General features: G+C 44.8%; 18 non-coding genes across 18 annotated transcripts; all 18 read right to left on the bottom strand.

Moving 5' to 3' along the window:
* Positions 1-1,283: 1,283 nt before the first annotated feature.
* On the bottom strand, positions 1,284-1,356 carry trnam-cau (transfer RNA methionine (anticodon CAU)). The gene has a single exon. It is a non-coding gene; the product is annotated as a tRNA-Met (tRNA).
* Positions 1,357-1,815: 459 nt separating this feature from the next.
* trnay-gua (transfer RNA tyrosine (anticodon GUA)) lies at positions 1,816-1,904 on the bottom strand. Its single transcript is given in 2 exon segments — positions 1,816-1,851; positions 1,868-1,904. It is a non-coding gene; the product is annotated as a tRNA-Tyr (tRNA).
* An 896-nt stretch (positions 1,905-2,800) lies between these two features.
* On the bottom strand, positions 2,801-2,873 carry trnam-cau (transfer RNA methionine (anticodon CAU)). Its single transcript has one exon. It is a non-coding gene; the product is annotated as a tRNA-Met (tRNA).
* A 1,443-nt stretch (positions 2,874-4,316) lies between these two features.
* trnam-cau (transfer RNA methionine (anticodon CAU)) lies at positions 4,317-4,389 on the bottom strand. The gene has a single exon. It is a non-coding gene; the product is annotated as a tRNA-Met (tRNA).
* A 459-nt stretch (positions 4,390-4,848) lies between these two features.
* On the bottom strand, positions 4,849-4,937 carry trnay-gua (transfer RNA tyrosine (anticodon GUA)). The gene is given in 2 exon segments: positions 4,849-4,884; positions 4,901-4,937. It is a non-coding gene; the product is annotated as a tRNA-Tyr (tRNA).
* Positions 4,938-5,832: 895 nt separating this feature from the next.
* Positions 5,833-5,905, bottom strand: trnam-cau (transfer RNA methionine (anticodon CAU)). Its single transcript has one exon. It is a non-coding gene; the product is annotated as a tRNA-Met (tRNA).
* Positions 5,906-6,364: 459 nt separating this feature from the next.
* trnay-gua (transfer RNA tyrosine (anticodon GUA)) lies at positions 6,365-6,453 on the bottom strand. Its single transcript is given in 2 exon segments — positions 6,365-6,400; positions 6,417-6,453. It is a non-coding gene; the product is annotated as a tRNA-Tyr (tRNA).
* A 903-nt stretch (positions 6,454-7,356) lies between these two features.
* Positions 7,357-7,429, bottom strand: trnam-cau (transfer RNA methionine (anticodon CAU)). Its single transcript has one exon. It is a non-coding gene; the product is annotated as a tRNA-Met (tRNA).
* Positions 7,430-7,888: 459 nt separating this feature from the next.
* trnay-gua (transfer RNA tyrosine (anticodon GUA)) lies at positions 7,889-7,977 on the bottom strand. Its single transcript is given in 2 exon segments — positions 7,889-7,924; positions 7,941-7,977. It is a non-coding gene; the product is annotated as a tRNA-Tyr (tRNA).
* Positions 7,978-8,880: 903 nt separating this feature from the next.
* trnam-cau (transfer RNA methionine (anticodon CAU)) lies at positions 8,881-8,953 on the bottom strand. Its single transcript has one exon. It is a non-coding gene; the product is annotated as a tRNA-Met (tRNA).
* Positions 8,954-9,412: 459 nt separating this feature from the next.
* On the bottom strand, positions 9,413-9,501 carry trnay-gua (transfer RNA tyrosine (anticodon GUA)). Its single transcript is given in 2 exon segments — positions 9,413-9,448; positions 9,465-9,501. It is a non-coding gene; the product is annotated as a tRNA-Tyr (tRNA).
* A 903-nt stretch (positions 9,502-10,404) lies between these two features.
* Positions 10,405-10,477, bottom strand: trnam-cau (transfer RNA methionine (anticodon CAU)). The gene has a single exon. It is a non-coding gene; the product is annotated as a tRNA-Met (tRNA).
* Positions 10,478-10,936: 459 nt separating this feature from the next.
* On the bottom strand, positions 10,937-11,025 carry trnay-gua (transfer RNA tyrosine (anticodon GUA)). Its single transcript is given in 2 exon segments — positions 10,937-10,972; positions 10,989-11,025. It is a non-coding gene; the product is annotated as a tRNA-Tyr (tRNA).
* A 903-nt stretch (positions 11,026-11,928) lies between these two features.
* trnam-cau (transfer RNA methionine (anticodon CAU)) lies at positions 11,929-12,001 on the bottom strand. Its single transcript has one exon. It is a non-coding gene; the product is annotated as a tRNA-Met (tRNA).
* A 459-nt stretch (positions 12,002-12,460) lies between these two features.
* On the bottom strand, positions 12,461-12,549 carry trnay-gua (transfer RNA tyrosine (anticodon GUA)). The gene is given in 2 exon segments: positions 12,461-12,496; positions 12,513-12,549. It is a non-coding gene; the product is annotated as a tRNA-Tyr (tRNA).
* An 896-nt stretch (positions 12,550-13,445) lies between these two features.
* Positions 13,446-13,518, bottom strand: trnam-cau (transfer RNA methionine (anticodon CAU)). Its single transcript has one exon. It is a non-coding gene; the product is annotated as a tRNA-Met (tRNA).
* A 459-nt stretch (positions 13,519-13,977) lies between these two features.
* Positions 13,978-14,066, bottom strand: trnay-gua (transfer RNA tyrosine (anticodon GUA)). The gene is given in 2 exon segments: positions 13,978-14,013; positions 14,030-14,066. It is a non-coding gene; the product is annotated as a tRNA-Tyr (tRNA).
* An 895-nt stretch (positions 14,067-14,961) lies between these two features.
* trnam-cau (transfer RNA methionine (anticodon CAU)) lies at positions 14,962-15,034 on the bottom strand. The gene has a single exon. It is a non-coding gene; the product is annotated as a tRNA-Met (tRNA).
* Between the last annotated feature and the right edge of the window lie 106 nt (positions 15,035-15,140).

The raw sequence follows: 15,140 nt of genomic DNA on the forward strand, positions 1-15,140 counted from the left end.
TTGGCTAATCTGGTTAGTGGCAAAAACCTGCTAACAGGTGAAATCCCTATGCCTGATTTGCGCTCTCTTTTCATTGCTCGGAAAGGTGTACACACACTCCATGTGTATCATCTGCGTTACCCCATAAGACCTAAAACCATATTCAAGTCAGGCACCTCTTTCACAAAGACATTTGAATAGACAGCAGGAGTGAGGTTGAAGTCAAGGACAAAGGTCACAAGAAAGCTCACTGGGAAAAGTAAGCATTCTTAGCGTAACAAGGAACGTATGAATGGTAAGATGACGGTGCCCGAAAAATGTCCTTCCAGCCAGAATTGAACCAGCGACCTAAGAATGCCTATGTTTTTTCACCTACAATCCTCCACTCTACCAACTGAGCTATCGAAGGGAGCTGCTGATGGATGCCATTGTGTGACTCACTCATACAAAGAGCGGAATGCACACTTTACTGCACAAAGAAAATAACAATAACACAATTGCCAACTGACCTTGCATATGGGAGATTTTTCCTTTCTTGGGCACTAAGGGCACAAAAGTACAAATGGTTGAGACTTTTTTGATTACGCAGAAAAATGGCTAGCATACGTGGCTTATTTAACACAACAAAGCTTGCCATCTAAACGGTGAGAACAGATAGGCCTTTCCCCATGGGCTTGGAGTAAAGAAGCAGCAAGCTTGAAAGCAAATGATAACAAAAGCTTTGATTGAGGGGAAAGCACCGTCGTGGACATAGCCAACATTTTGCGGTTGAGAGGAACATTCTGTACAGCTATGAGCCTATGTGTTACTGGATGGCTGCTGGCAAGAGCTGTACAAAATCTGTGCCTTGTGTGAGACAGATTATAAGACTGATGCTCTGCCTACAGCGCCAATGAGGGCGTGCAAAGCAGTGAACACGCACAGACACAGTCCGTTTCCTATGAAATCGCACTTTAAACAGTTTCTTTGGGATCCTCTTTGCAAGTGGTTTCAGATGCTGATTTCCAACAGAAAAGCTTCTTTTGTGGTCTGCCCGTTTGGGTTATTTACAAGGTATGATTGGTAAGACAGCATTGTCTGAAAGGACTCCATCCAGCCGGAATTGAACAAGCAACATAAGGTGTTACTTTGGGATATTCTGACTTGACTGGTTCCATGCATCACTAAGGTTTTTTCGGGTAATGAGAGCACATGATGACAATGTGCTGCCATTGGGGCTGGACAACATTTTGCAGTTGAGGTGAACGACAGCCATGAGCCTAGGTGTTCCTGGGTGACTGCTGGGAAGAGCTGTGCAAAATCAGTGCTTCGTGTGAGGGTCCAACTCACGACCTTCAGATTATGAGACTGACGCGCTGCCAACTGCGCCAACGAGGCAATGAAAAGCAAAGTACACACAAACCATCCCCTATGACTTTCCTATGACTATCACTTTCAGCCATTTCTTTGGGATACTCTTTACAAGTTGACGCGACTGTTGATTTGCAACACTAAGGCTTCTTTGGTCTGCTACACACAATGGGTGCTTTACATTTGCTTGGCTAATCTGGTTAGTGGCAAAAGCCTGCTAACAGGTGAAATCCCTATGCCTGATTTGCGCTCTCTTTTCATTGCTCGGAAAGGTGTACACACACTCCATGTGTATCATCTGCGTTACCCCATAAGACCTAAAACCATATTCAAGTCAGGCACCTCTTTCACAAAGACATTTGAATAGACAGCAGGAGTGAGGTTGAAGTCAAGGACAAAGGTCACAAGAAAGCTCACTGGGAAAAGTAAGCATTCTTAGCGTAATAAGGAACGTATGAATGGTAAGATGACGGTGCCCGAAAAAAGTCCTTCGAGCCGGAATTGAACCAGCGACCTAAGGATGCCTATGTTTTTTCACCTACAGTCCTCCGCTATACCAACTGAGCTATCGAAGGGAGCTGCTGATGGATGCCATTGTGTGACTCACTCATACAAAGAGCGGAATGCACACTTTACTGCACAAAGAAAATAACAATGATACAATTGCCAACTGACTTTGCATATGGGAGATTTTTCCTTTCTTGGGCACTAAGGGCACAAAAGTACAAATGGTTGAGACTTTTTTGATTACGCAGAAAAATGGCTAGCATACGTGGCTTATTTAACACAACAAAGCTTGCCATCTAAACGGTGAGAACAGATAGGCCTTTCCCCATGGGCTTGGAGTAAAGAAGCAGCAAGCTTGAAAGCAAATGATAACAAAAGCTTTGATTGAGGGGAAAGCACCGTCGTGGACATAGCCAACATTTTGCGGTTGAGAGGAACATTCTGTACAGCTATGAGCCTATGTGTTACTGGATGGCTGCTGGCAAGAGCTGTACAAAATCTGTGCCTTGTGTGAGACAGATTATAAGACTGATGCTCTGCCTACAGCGCCAATGAGGGCGTGCAAAGCAGTGAACACGCACAGACACAGTCCGTTTCCTATGAAATCGCACTTTAAACAGTTTCTTTGGGATCCTCTTTGCAAGTGGTTTCAGATGCTGATTTCCAACAGAAAAGCTTCTTTTGTGGTCTGCCCGTTTGGGTTATTTACAAGGTATGATTGGTAAGACAGCAATGTCTGAAAGGACTCCATCCAGCCGGAATTGAACAAGCAACCTAAGGTGTTACTTTGGGATATTCTGACTTGACTGGTTCCATGCATCACTAAGGTTTTTTCGGGGTAATGAGAGCACATGATGACAATGTGCTGCCATTGGGGCTGGACAACATTTTGCAGTTGAGGTGAACGACAGCCATGAGCCTAGGTGTTGCTGGGTGACTGCTGGGAAGAGCTGTGCAAAATCAGTGCCTCGTGTGAGGGTCGAACTCACGACCTTCAGATTATGAGACTGACGCGCTGCCAACTGCGCCAACGAGGCCATGAAAAGCAAAGTACACACAAACCATCCCCTATGACTTTCCTATGACTATCACTTTCAGCCATTTCTTTGGGATACTCTTTACAAGTTGACGCGACTGTTGATTTGCAACACTAAGGCTTCTTTGGTCTGCTACACACAATGGGTGCTTTACATTTGCTTGGCTAATCTGGTTAGTGGCAAAAACCTGCTAACAGGTGAAATCCCTATGCCTGATTTGCACTCTCTTTTCATTGCTCGGAAAGGTGTACACACACTCCATGTGTATCATCTGCGTTACCCCATAAGACCTAAAACCATATTCAAGTCAGGCACCTCTTTCACAAAGACATTTGAATAGACAGCAGGAGTGAGGTTGAAGTCAAGGACAAAGGTCACAAGAAAGCTCACTGGGAAAAGTAAGCATTCTTAGCGTAACAAGGAACGTATGAATGGTAAGATGACGGTGCCCGAAAAATGTCCTTCCAGCCGGAATTGAACCAGCGACCTAAGAATGCCTATGTTTTTTCACTTACAATCCTCCACTCTACCAACTGAGCTATCGAAGGGAGCTGCTGATGGATGCCATTGTGTGACTCACTCATACAAAGAGCGGAATGCACACTTTACTGCACAAAGAAAATAACAATAACACAATTGCCAACTGACCTTGCATATGGGAGATTTTTCCTTTCTTGGGCACTAAGGGCACAAAAGTACAAATGGTTGAGACTTTTTTGATTACGCAGAAAAATGGCTAGCATACGTGGCTTATTTAACACAACAAAGCTTGCCATCTAAACGGTGAGAACAGATAGGCCTTTCCCCATGGGCTTGGAGTAAAGAAGCAGCAAGCTTGAAAGCAAATGATAACAAAAGCTTTGATTGAGGGGAAAGCACCGTCGTGGACATAGCCAACATTTTGCGGTTGAGAGGAACATTCTGTACAGCTATGAGCCTATGTGTTACTGGATGGCTGCTGGCAAGAGCTGTACAAAATCTGTGCCTTGTGTGAGACAGATTATAAGACTGATGCTCTGCCTACAGCGCCAATGAGGGCGTGCAAAGCAGTGAACACGCACAGACACAGTCCGTTTCCTATGAAATCGCACTTTAAACAGTTTCTTTGGGATCCTCTTTGCAAGTGGTTTCAGATGCTGATTTCCAACAGAAAAGCTTCTTTGGTGGTCTGCCCGTTTGGGTTATTTACAAGGTATGATTGGTAAGACAGCATTGTCTGAAAGGACTCCATCCAGCCGGAATTGAACAAGCAACCTAAGGTGTTACTTTGGGAATTTCTGACTTGACTGGTTCCATGCATCACTAAGGTTTTTTCGGGTAATGAGAGCACATGATGACAATGTGCTGCCATTGGGGCTGGACAACATTTTGCAGTTGAGGTGAACGACAGCCATGAGCCTAGGTGTTGCTGGGTGACTGCTGGGAAGAGCTGTGCAAAATCAGTGCCTTGTGTGAGGCTCGAACTCACGACCTTCAGATTATGAGACTGACGCGCTGCCAAATGCGCCAACGAGGCCATGAAAAGCAAAGTACACACAAACCATCCCCTATGACTTTCCTATGACTATCACTTTCAGCCATTTCTTTGGGATACTCTTTACAAGTTGACGCGACTGTTGATTTGCAACACTAAGGCTTCTTTGGTCTGCTACACACAATGGGTGCTTTACATTTGCTTGGCTAATCTGGTTAGTGGCAAAAACCTGCTAACAGGTGAAATCCCTATGCCTGATTTGCGCTCTCTTTTCATTGCTCGGAAAGGTGTACACACACTCCATGTGTATCATCTGCGTTACCCCATAAGACCTAAAACCATATTCAAGTCAGGCACCTCTTTCACAAAGACATTTGAATAGACAGCAGGAGTGAGGTTGAAGTCAAGGACAAAGGTCACAAGAAAGCTCACTGGGAAAAGTAAGCATTCTTAGCGTAATAAGGAACGTATGAATGGTAAGATGACGGTGCCCGAAAAATGTCCTTCGAGCCGGAATTGAACCAGCGACCTAAGGATGCCTATGTTTTTTCACCTACAGTCCTCCGCTCTACCAACTGAGCTATCGAAGGGAGCTGCTGATGGATGCCATTGTGTGACTCACTCATACAAAGAGCGGAATGCACACTTTACTGCACAAAGAAAATAACAATGACACAATTGCCAAGTGACCTTGCATATGGGAGATTTTTCCTTTCTTGGGCACTAAGGGCACAAAAGTACAAATGGTTGAGACTTTTTTGATTACGCAGAAAAATGGCTAGCATACGTGGCTTATTTAACACAACAAAGCTTGCCATCTAAACGGTGAGAACAGATAGGCCTTTCCCCATGGGCTTGGAGTAAAGAAGCAGCAAGTTTGAAAGCAAATGATAACAAAAGCTTTGATTGAGAGGAAAGCACTGTCGTGGACATAGCCAATATTTTGCGGTTGAGAGGAACATTCTTTACAGCTATGAGCCTATGTGTTACTGGATGGCTGCTGGCAAGAGCTGTACAAAATCTGTGCCTTGTGTGAGACAGATTATAAGACTGATGCTCTGCCTACAGCGCCAATGAGGGCGTGCAAAGCAGTGAACACGCACAGACACAGTCCGTTTCCTATGAAATCGCACTTTAAACAGTTTCTTTGGGATCCTCTTTGCAAGTGGTTTCAGATGCTGATTTCCAACAGAAAAGCTTCTTTTGTGGTCTGCCCGTTTGGGTTATTTACAAGGTATGATTGGTAAGACAGCATTGTCTGAAAGGACTCCATCCAGCCGGAATTGAACAAGCAACCTAAGGTGTTACTTTGGGATATTCTGACTTGACTGGTTCCATGCATCACTAAGGTTTTTTCGGGTAATGAGAGCACATGATGACAATGTGCTGCCATTGGGGCTGGACAACATTTTGCAGTTGAGGTGAACGACAGCCATGAGCCTAGGTGTTCCTGGGTGACTGCTGGGAAGAGCTGTGCAAAATCAGTGCCTCGTGTGAGGCTCGAACTCACGACCTTCAGATTATGAGACTGACGCGCTGCCAACTGCGCCAACGAGGCCATGAAAAGCAAAGTACACACAAACCATCCCCTATGACTTTCCTATGACTATCACTTTCAGCCATTTCTTTGGGATACTCTTTACAAGTTGACGCGACTGTTGATTTGCAACACTAAGGCTTCTTTGGTCTGCTACACACAATGGGTGCTTTACATTTGCTTGGCTAATCTGGTTAGTGGCAAAAACCTGCTAACAGGTGAGATCCCTATGCCTGATTTGCGCTCTCTTTTCATTGCTCGGAAAGGTGTACACACACTCCATGTGTATCATCTGCGTTACCCCATAAGACCTAAAACCATATTCAAGTCAGGCACCTCTTTCACAAAGACATTTGAATAGACAGCAGGAGTGAGGTTGAAGTCAAGGACAAAGGTCACAAGAAAGCTCACTGGGAAAAGTAAGCATTCTTAGCGTAATAAGGAACGTATGAATGGTAAGATGACAGTGCCCGTAAAATGTCCTTCGAGCCGGAATTGAACCAGCGACCTAAGGATGCCTATGTTTATTCACCTACAGTCCTCCGCTCTACCAACTGAGCTATCGAAGGGAGCTCCTAATTCATGCCATTGTGTGACTCACTCATACAAAGAGCGGAATGCACACTTTACTGCACAAAGAAAAAAATAACACAACAATGACACAATTGCCAAGTGACCTTGCATATGGGAGATTTTTCCTTTCTTGGGCACTAAGGGCACAAAAGTACAAATGGTTGAGACTTTTTTGATTACGCAGAAAAATGGCTAGCATACGTGGCTTATTTAACACAACAAAGCTTGCCATCTAAACGGTGAGAACAGATAGGCCTTTCCCCATGGGCTTGGAGTAAAGAAGCAGTAAGCTTGAAAGCAAATGATAACAAAAGCTTTGATTGAGAGGAAAGCACTGTCGTGGACATAGCCAATATTTTGCGGTTGAGAGGAACATTCTGTACAGCTATGAGCCTATGTGTTACTGGATGGCTGCTGGCAAGAGCTGTACAAAATCTGTGCCTTGTGTGAGACAGATTATAAGACTGATGCTCTGCCTACAGCGCCAATGAGGGCGTGCAAAGCAGTGAACACGCACAGACACAGTCCGTTTCCTATGAAATCGCACTTTAAACAGTTTCTTTGGGATCCTCTTTGCAAGTGGTTTCAGATGCTGATTTCCAACAGAAAAGCTTCTTTTGTGGTCTGCCCGTTTGGGTTATTTACAAGGTATGATTGGTAAGACAGCATTGTCTGAAAGGACTCCATCCAGCCGGAATTGAACAAGCAACCTAAGGTGTTACTTTGGGATATTCTGACTTGACTGGTTCCATGCATCACTAAGGTTTTTTCGGGTAATGAGAGCACATGATGACAATGTGCTGCCATTGGGGCTGGACAACATTTTGCAGTTGAGGTGAACGACAGCCATGAGCCTAGGTGTTCCTGGGTGACTGCTGGGAAGAGCTGTGCAAAATCAGTGCCTCGTGTGAGGGTCGAACTCACGACCTTCAGATTATGAGACTGACGCGCTGCCAACTGCGCCAACGAGGCAATGAAAAGCAAAGTACACACAAACCATCCCCTATGACTTTCCTATGACTATCACTTTCAGCCATTTCTTTGGGATACTCTTTACAAGTTGACGCGACTGTTGATTTGCAACACTAAGGCTTCTTTGGTCTGCTACACACAATGGGTGCTTTACATTTGCTTGGCTAATCTGGTTAGTGGCAAAAGCCTGCTAACAGGTGAAATCCCTATGCCTGATTTGCGCTCTCTTTTCATTGCTCGGAAAGGTGTACACACACTCCATGTGTATCATCTGCGTTACCCCATAAGACCTAAAACCATATTCAAGTCAGGCACCTCTTTCACAAAGACATTTGAATAGACAGCAGGAGTGAGGTTGAAGTCAAGGACAAAGGTCACAAGAAAGCTCACTGGGAAAAGTAAGCATTCTTAGCGTAATAAGGAACGTATGAATGGTAAGATGACGGTGCCCGAAAAAAGTCCTTCGAGCCGGAATTGAACCAGCGACCTAAGGATGCCTATGTTTTTTCACCTACAGTCCTCCGCTCTACCAACTGAGCTATCGAAGGGAGCTGCTGATGGATGCCATTGTGTGACTCACTCATACAAAGAGCGGAATGCACACTTTACTGCACAAAGAAAAAAATAACACAACAATGACACAATTGCCAACTGACCTTGCATGTGGGAGATTTTTCCTTTCTTGGGCACTAAGGGCACAAAAGTACAAATGGTTGAGACTTTTTTGATTACGCAGAAAAATGGCTAGCATACGTGGCTTATTTAACACAACAAAGCTTGCCATCTAAACGGTGAGAACAAATAGGCCTTTCCCCATGGGCTTGGAATAAAGAAGCAGCAAGCTTGAAAGCAAATGATAACAAAAGCTTTGATTGAGAGGAAAGCACTGTCGTGGACATGGCCAACATTTTGCGGTTGAAAGGAACATTCTGTACAGCTATGAGCCTATGTGTTACTGGATGGCTGCTGGCAAGAGCTGTACAAAATCTGTGCCTTGTGTGAGACAGATTATAAGACTGATGCTCTGCCTACAGCGCCAATGAGGGCGTGCAAAGCAGTGAACACGCACAGACACAGTCCGTTTCCTATGAAATCGCACTTTAAACAGTTTCTTTGGGATCCTCTTTGCAAGTGGTTTCAGATGCTGATTTCCAACAGAAAAGCTTCTTTTGTGGTCTGCCCGTTTGGGTTATTTACAAGGTATGATTGGTAAGACAGCATTGTCTGAAAGGACTCCATCCAGCCGGAATTGAACAAGCAACCTAAGGTGTTACTTTGGGATATTCTGACTTGACTGGTTCCATGCATCACTAAGGTTTTTTCGGGTAATGAGAGCACATGATGACAATGTGCTGCCATTGGGGCTGGACAACATTTTGCAGTTGAGGTGAACGACAGCCATGAGCCTAGGTGTTCCTGGGTGACTGCTGGGAAGAGCTGTGCAAAATCAGTGCCTCGTGTGAGGGTCGAACTCACGACCTTCAGATTATGAGACTGACGCGCTGCCAACTGCGCCAACGAGGCAATGAAAAGCAAAGTACACACAAACCATCCCCTATGACTTTCCTATGACTATCACTTTCAGCCATTTCTTTGGGATACTCTTTACAAGTTGACGCGACTGTTGATTTGCAACACTAAGGCTTCTTTGGTCTGCTACACACAATGGGTGCTTTACATTTGCTTGGCTAATCTGGTTAGTGGCAAAAGCCTGCTAACAGGTGAAATCCCTATGCCTGATTTGCGCTCTCTTTTCATTGCTCGGAAAGGTGTACACACACTCCATGTGTATCATCTGCGTTACCCCATAAGACCTAAAACCATATTCAAGTCAGGCACCTCTTTCACAAAGACATTTGAATAGACAGCAGGAGTGAGGTTGAAGTCAAGGACAAAGGTCACAAGAAAGCTCACTGGGAAAAGTAAGCATTCTTAGCGTAATAAGGAACGTATGAATGGTAAGATGACGGTGCCCGAAAAAAGTCCTTCGAGCCGGAATTGAACCAGCGACCTAAGGATGCCTATGTTTTTTCACCTACAGTCCTCCGCTCTACCAACTGAGCTATCGAAGGGAGCTGCTGATGGATGCCATTGTGTGACTCACTCATACAAAGAGCGGAATGCACACTTTACTGCACAAAGAAAAAAATAACACAACAATGACACAATTGCCAACTGACCTTGCATATGGGAGATTTTTCCTTTCTTGGGCACTAAGGGCACAAAAGTACAAATGGTTGAGACTTTTTTGATTACGCAGAAAAATGGCTAGCATACGTGGCTTATTTAACACAACAAAGCTTGCCATCTAAACGGTGAGAACAGATAGGCCTTTCCCCATGGGCTTGGAATAAAGAAGCAGCAAGCTTGAAAGCAAATGATAACAAAAGCTTTGATTGAGAGGAAAGCACTGTCGTGGACATGGCCAACATTTTGCGGTTGAAAGGAACATTCTGTACAGCTATGAGCCTATGTGTTACTGGATGGCTGCTGGCAAGAGCTGTACAAAATCTGTGCCTTGTGTGAGACAGATTTTAAGACTGATGCTCTGCCTACAGCGCCAATGAGGGCGTGCAAAGCAGTGAACACGCACAGACACAGTCCGTTTCCTATGAAATCGCACTTTAAACAGTTTCTTTGGGATCCTCTTTGCAAGTGGTTTCAGATGCTGATTTCCAACAGAAAAGCTTCTTTTGTGGTCTGCCCGTTTGGGTTATTTACAAGGTATGATTGGTAAGACAGCATTGTCTGAAAGGACTCCATCCAGCCGGAATTGAACAAGCAACCTAAGGTGTTACTTTGGGATATTCTGACTTGACTGGTTCCATGCATCACTAAGGTTTTTTCGGGTAATGAGAGCACATGATGACAATGTGCTGCCATTGGGGCTGGACAACATTTTGCAGTTGAGGTGAACGACAGCCATGAGCCTAGGTGTTGCTGGGTGACTGCTGGGAAGAGCTGTGCAAAATCAGTGCCTCGTGTGAGGCTCGAACTCACGACCTTCAGATTATGAGACTGACGCGCTGCCAACTGCGCCAACGAGGCCATGAAAAGCAAAGTACACACAAACCATCCCCTATGACTTTCCTATGACTATCACTTTCAGCCATTTCTTTGGGATACTCTTTACAAGTTGACGCGACTGTTGATTTGCAACACTAAGGCTTCTTTGGTCTGCTACACACAATGGGTGCTTTACATTTGCTTGGCTAATCTGGTTAGTGGCAAAAACCTGCTAACAGGTGAGATCCCTATGCCTGATTTGCGCTCTCTTTTCATTGCTCGGAAAGGTGTACACACACTCCATGTGTATCATCTGCGTTACCCCATAAGACCTAAAACCATATTCAAGTCAGGCACCTCTTTCACAAAGACATTTGAATAGACAGCAGGAGTGAGGTTGAAGTCAAGGACAAAGGTCACAAGAAAGCTCACTGGGAAAAGTAAGCATTCTTAGCGTAATAAGGAACGTATGAATGGTAAGATGACAGTGCCCGTAAAATGTCCTTCGAGCCGGAATTGAACCAGCGACCTAAGGATGCCTATGTTTATTCACCTACAGTCCTCCGCTCTACCAACTGAGCTATCGAAGGGAGCTGCTAATTCATGCCATTGTGTGACTCACTCATACAAAGAGCGGAATGCACACTTTACTGCACAAAGAAAAAAATAACACAACAATGACACAATTGCCAACTGACCTTGCATATGGGAGATTTTTCCTTTCTTGGGCACTAAGGGCACAAAAGTACAAATGGTTGAGACTTTTTTGATTACGCAGAAAAATGGCTAGCATACGTGGCTTATTTAACACAACAAAGCTTGCCATCTAAACGGTGAGAACAGATAGGCCTTTCCCCATGGGCTTGGAGTAAAGAAGCAGCAAGCTTGAAAGCAAACGATAACAAAAGCTTTGATTGAGGGGAAAGCACCGTCGTGGACATGGCCAACATTTTGCGGTTGAGAGGAACATTCTGTACAGCTATGAGCCTATGTGTTACTGGATGGCTGCTGGCAAGAGCTGTACAAAATCTGTGCCTTGTGTGAGACAGATTATAAGACTGATGCTCTGCCTACAGCGCCAATGAGGGCGTGCAAAGCAGTGAACACGCACAGACACAATCCGTTTCCTATGAAATCGCACTTTAAACAGTTTCTTTGGGATCCTCTTTGCAAGTGGTTTCAGATGCTGATTTCCAACAGAAAAGCTTCTTTTGTGGTCTGCCCGTTTGGGTTATTTACAAGGTATGATTGGTAAGACAGCATTGTCTGAAAGGACTCCATCCAGCCGGAATTGAACAAGCAACATAAGGTGTTACTTTGGGATATTCTGACTTGACTGGTTCCATGCATCACTAAGGTTTTTTCGGGTAATGAGAGCACATGATGACAATGTGCTGCCATTGGGGCTGGACAACATTTTGCAGTTGAGGTGAACGACAGCCATGAGCCTAGGTGTTCCTGGGTGACTGCTGGGAAGAGCTGTGCAAAATCAGTGCCTCGTGTGAGGGTCGAACTCACGACCTTCAGATTATGAGACTGACGCGCTGCCAACTGCGCCAACGAGGCAATGAAAAGCAAAGTACACACAAACCATCCCCTATGACTTTCCTATGACTATCACTTTCAGCCATTTCTTTGGGATACTCTTTACAAGTTGACGCGACTGTTGATTTGCAACACTAAGGCTTCTTTGGTCTGCTACACACAATGGGTGCTTTACATTTGCTTGGCTAATCTGGTTAGTGGCAAAAGCCTGCTAACAGGTGAAATCCCTATGCCTGATTTGCGCTCTCTTTTCATTGCTCGGAAAGGTGTACACACACTCCATGTGTATCATCTGCGTTACCCCATAAGACCTAAAACCATATTCAAGTCAGGCACCTCTTTCACAAAGACATTTGAATAGACAGCAGGAGTGAGGTTGAAGTCAAGGACAAAGGTCACAAGAAAGCTCACTGGGAAAAGTAAGCATTCTTAGCGTAATAAGGAACGTATGAATGGTAAGATGACGGTGCCCGAAAAAAGTCCTTCGAGCCGGAATTGAACCAGCGACCTAAGGATGCCTATGTTTTTTCACCTACAGTCCTCCGCTCTACCAACTGAGCTATCGAAGGGAGCTGCTGATGGATGCCATTGTGTGACTCACTCATACAAAGAGCGGAATGCACACTTTACTGCACAAAGAAAATAACAATGACACAATTGCCAAGTGACCTTGCATATGGGAGATTTTTCCTTTCTTGGGCACTAAGGGCACAAAAGTACAAATGGTTGAGACTTTTTTGATTACGCAGAAAAATGGCTAGCATACGTGGCTTATTTAACACAACAAAGCTTGCCATCTAAACGGTGAGAACAGATAGGCCTTTCCCCATGGGCTTGGAGTAAAGAAGCAGCAAGCTTGAAAGCAAATGATAACAAAAGCTTTGATTGAGGGGAAAGCACCGTCGTGGACATAGCCAACATTTTGCGGTTGAGAGGAACATTCTCTACAGCTATGAGCCTATGTGTTACTGGATGGCTCCTGGCAAGAGCTGTACAAAATCTGTGCCTTGTGTGAGACAGATTATAAGACTGATGCTCTGCCTACAGCGCCAATGAGGGCGTGGAAAGCAGTGAACACGCACAGACACAGTCCGTTTCCTATGAAATCGCACTTTAAACAGTTTCTTTGGGATCCTCTTTGCAAGTGGTTTCAGATGCTGATTTCCAACAGAAAAGCTTCTTTTGTGGTCTGCCCGTTTGGGTTATTTACAAGGTATGATTGGTAAGACAGCAATGTCTGAAAGGACTCCATCCAGCCGGAATTGAACAAGCAACCTAAGGTGTTACTTTGGGATATTCTGACTTGACTGGTTCCATGCATTACTAAGGTTTTTTCGGGGTAATGAGAGCACATGATGACAATGTGCTGCCATTGGGGCTGGACAACATTTTGCAGTTGAGGTGAACGACAGCCATGAGCCTAGGTGTTCCTGGGTGACTGCTGGGAAGAGCTGTGCAAAATCAGTGCCTCGTGTGAGGGTCGAACTCACGACCTTCAGATTATGAGACTGACGCGCTGCCAACTGCGCCAACGAGGCAATGAAAAGCAAAGTACACACAAACCATCCCCTATGACTTTCCTATGACTATCACTTTCAGCCATTTCTTTGGGATACTCTTTACAAGTTGACGCGACTGTTGATTTGCAACACTAAGGCTTCTTTGGTCTGCTACACACAATGGGTGCTTTACATTTGCTTGGCTAATCTGGTTAGTGGCAAAAGCCTGCTAACAGGTGAAATCCCTATGCCTGATTTGCGCTCTCTTTTCATTGCTCGGAAAGGTGTACACACACTCCATGTGTATCATCTGCGTTACCCCATAAGACCTAAAACCATATTCAAGTCAGGCACCTCTTTCACAAAGACATTTGAATAGACAGCAGGAGTGAGGTTGAAGTCAAGGACAAAGGTCACAAGAAAGCTCACTGGGAAAAGTAAGCATTCTTAGCGTAATAAGGAACGTATGAATGGTAAGATGACGGTGCCCGAAAAAAGTCCTTCGAGCCGGAATTGAACCAGCGACCTAAGGATGCCTATGTTTTTTCACCTACAGTCCTCCGCTCTACCAACTGAGCTATCGAAGGGAGCTGCTGATGGATGCCATTGTGTGACTCACTCATACAAAGAGCGGAATGCACACTTTACTGCACAAAGAAAATAACAATGACACAATTGCCAAGTGACCTTGCATATGGGAGATTTTTCCTTTCTTGGGCACTAAGGGCACAAAAGTACAAATGGTTGAGACTTTTTTGATTACGCAGAAAAATGGCTAGCATACGTGGCTTATTTAACACAACAAAGCTTGCCATCTAAACGGTGAGAACAGATAGGCCTTTCCCCATGGGCTTGGAGTAAAGAAGCAGCAAGCTTGAAAGCAAATGATAACAAAAGCTTTGATTGAGGGGAAAGCACCGTCGTGGACATAGCCAACATTTTGCGGTTGAGAGGAACATTCTGTACAGCTATGAGCCTATGTGTTACTGGATGGCTGCTGGCAAGAGCTGTACAAAATCTGTGCCTTGTGTGAGACAGATTATAAGACTGATGCTCTGCCTACAGCGCCAATGAGGGCGTGCAAAGCAGTGAACACGCACAGACACAGTCCGTTTCCTATGAAATCGCACTTTAAACAGTTTCTTTGGGATCCTCTTTGCAAGTGGTTTCAGATGCTGATTTCCAACAGAAAAGCTTCTTTTGTGGTCTGCCCGTTTGGGTTATTTACAAGGTATGATTGGTAAGACAGCATTGTCTGAAAGGACTCCATCCAGCCGGAATTGAACAAGCAACCTAAGGTGTTACTTTGGGATATTCTGACTTGACTGGTTCCATGCATCACTAAGGTTTTTTCGGGTAATGAGAGCTCATGATGACAATGTGCTGCCATTGGGGCTGGACAACATTTTGCAGTTGAGGTGAACGACAGCCATGAGCCTAGGTGTTGCTGGGTGACTGCTGGGAAGAGCTGTGCAAAATCAGTGCCTCGTGTGAGGCTCGAACTCACGAGCTTCAGATTATGAGACTGACGCGCTGCCAACTGCGCCAACGAGGCCATGAAAAGCAAAGTACACACAAACAATCCGCTATGACTTTCCTATGACTATCACTTTCAGCCATTTCTTTGGGATACTCTTTACAAGTTGACGCGACTGTTGATT

This window comes from Oryzias latipes, chromosome 14 (assembly GCF_053564925.1).
Source record: "Oryzias latipes strain Hd-rR chromosome 14, Olatipes_Hd-rR_3.1".
NCBI classification, from domain to species: domain Eukaryota; kingdom Metazoa; phylum Chordata; class Actinopteri; order Beloniformes; family Adrianichthyidae; genus Oryzias; species Oryzias latipes.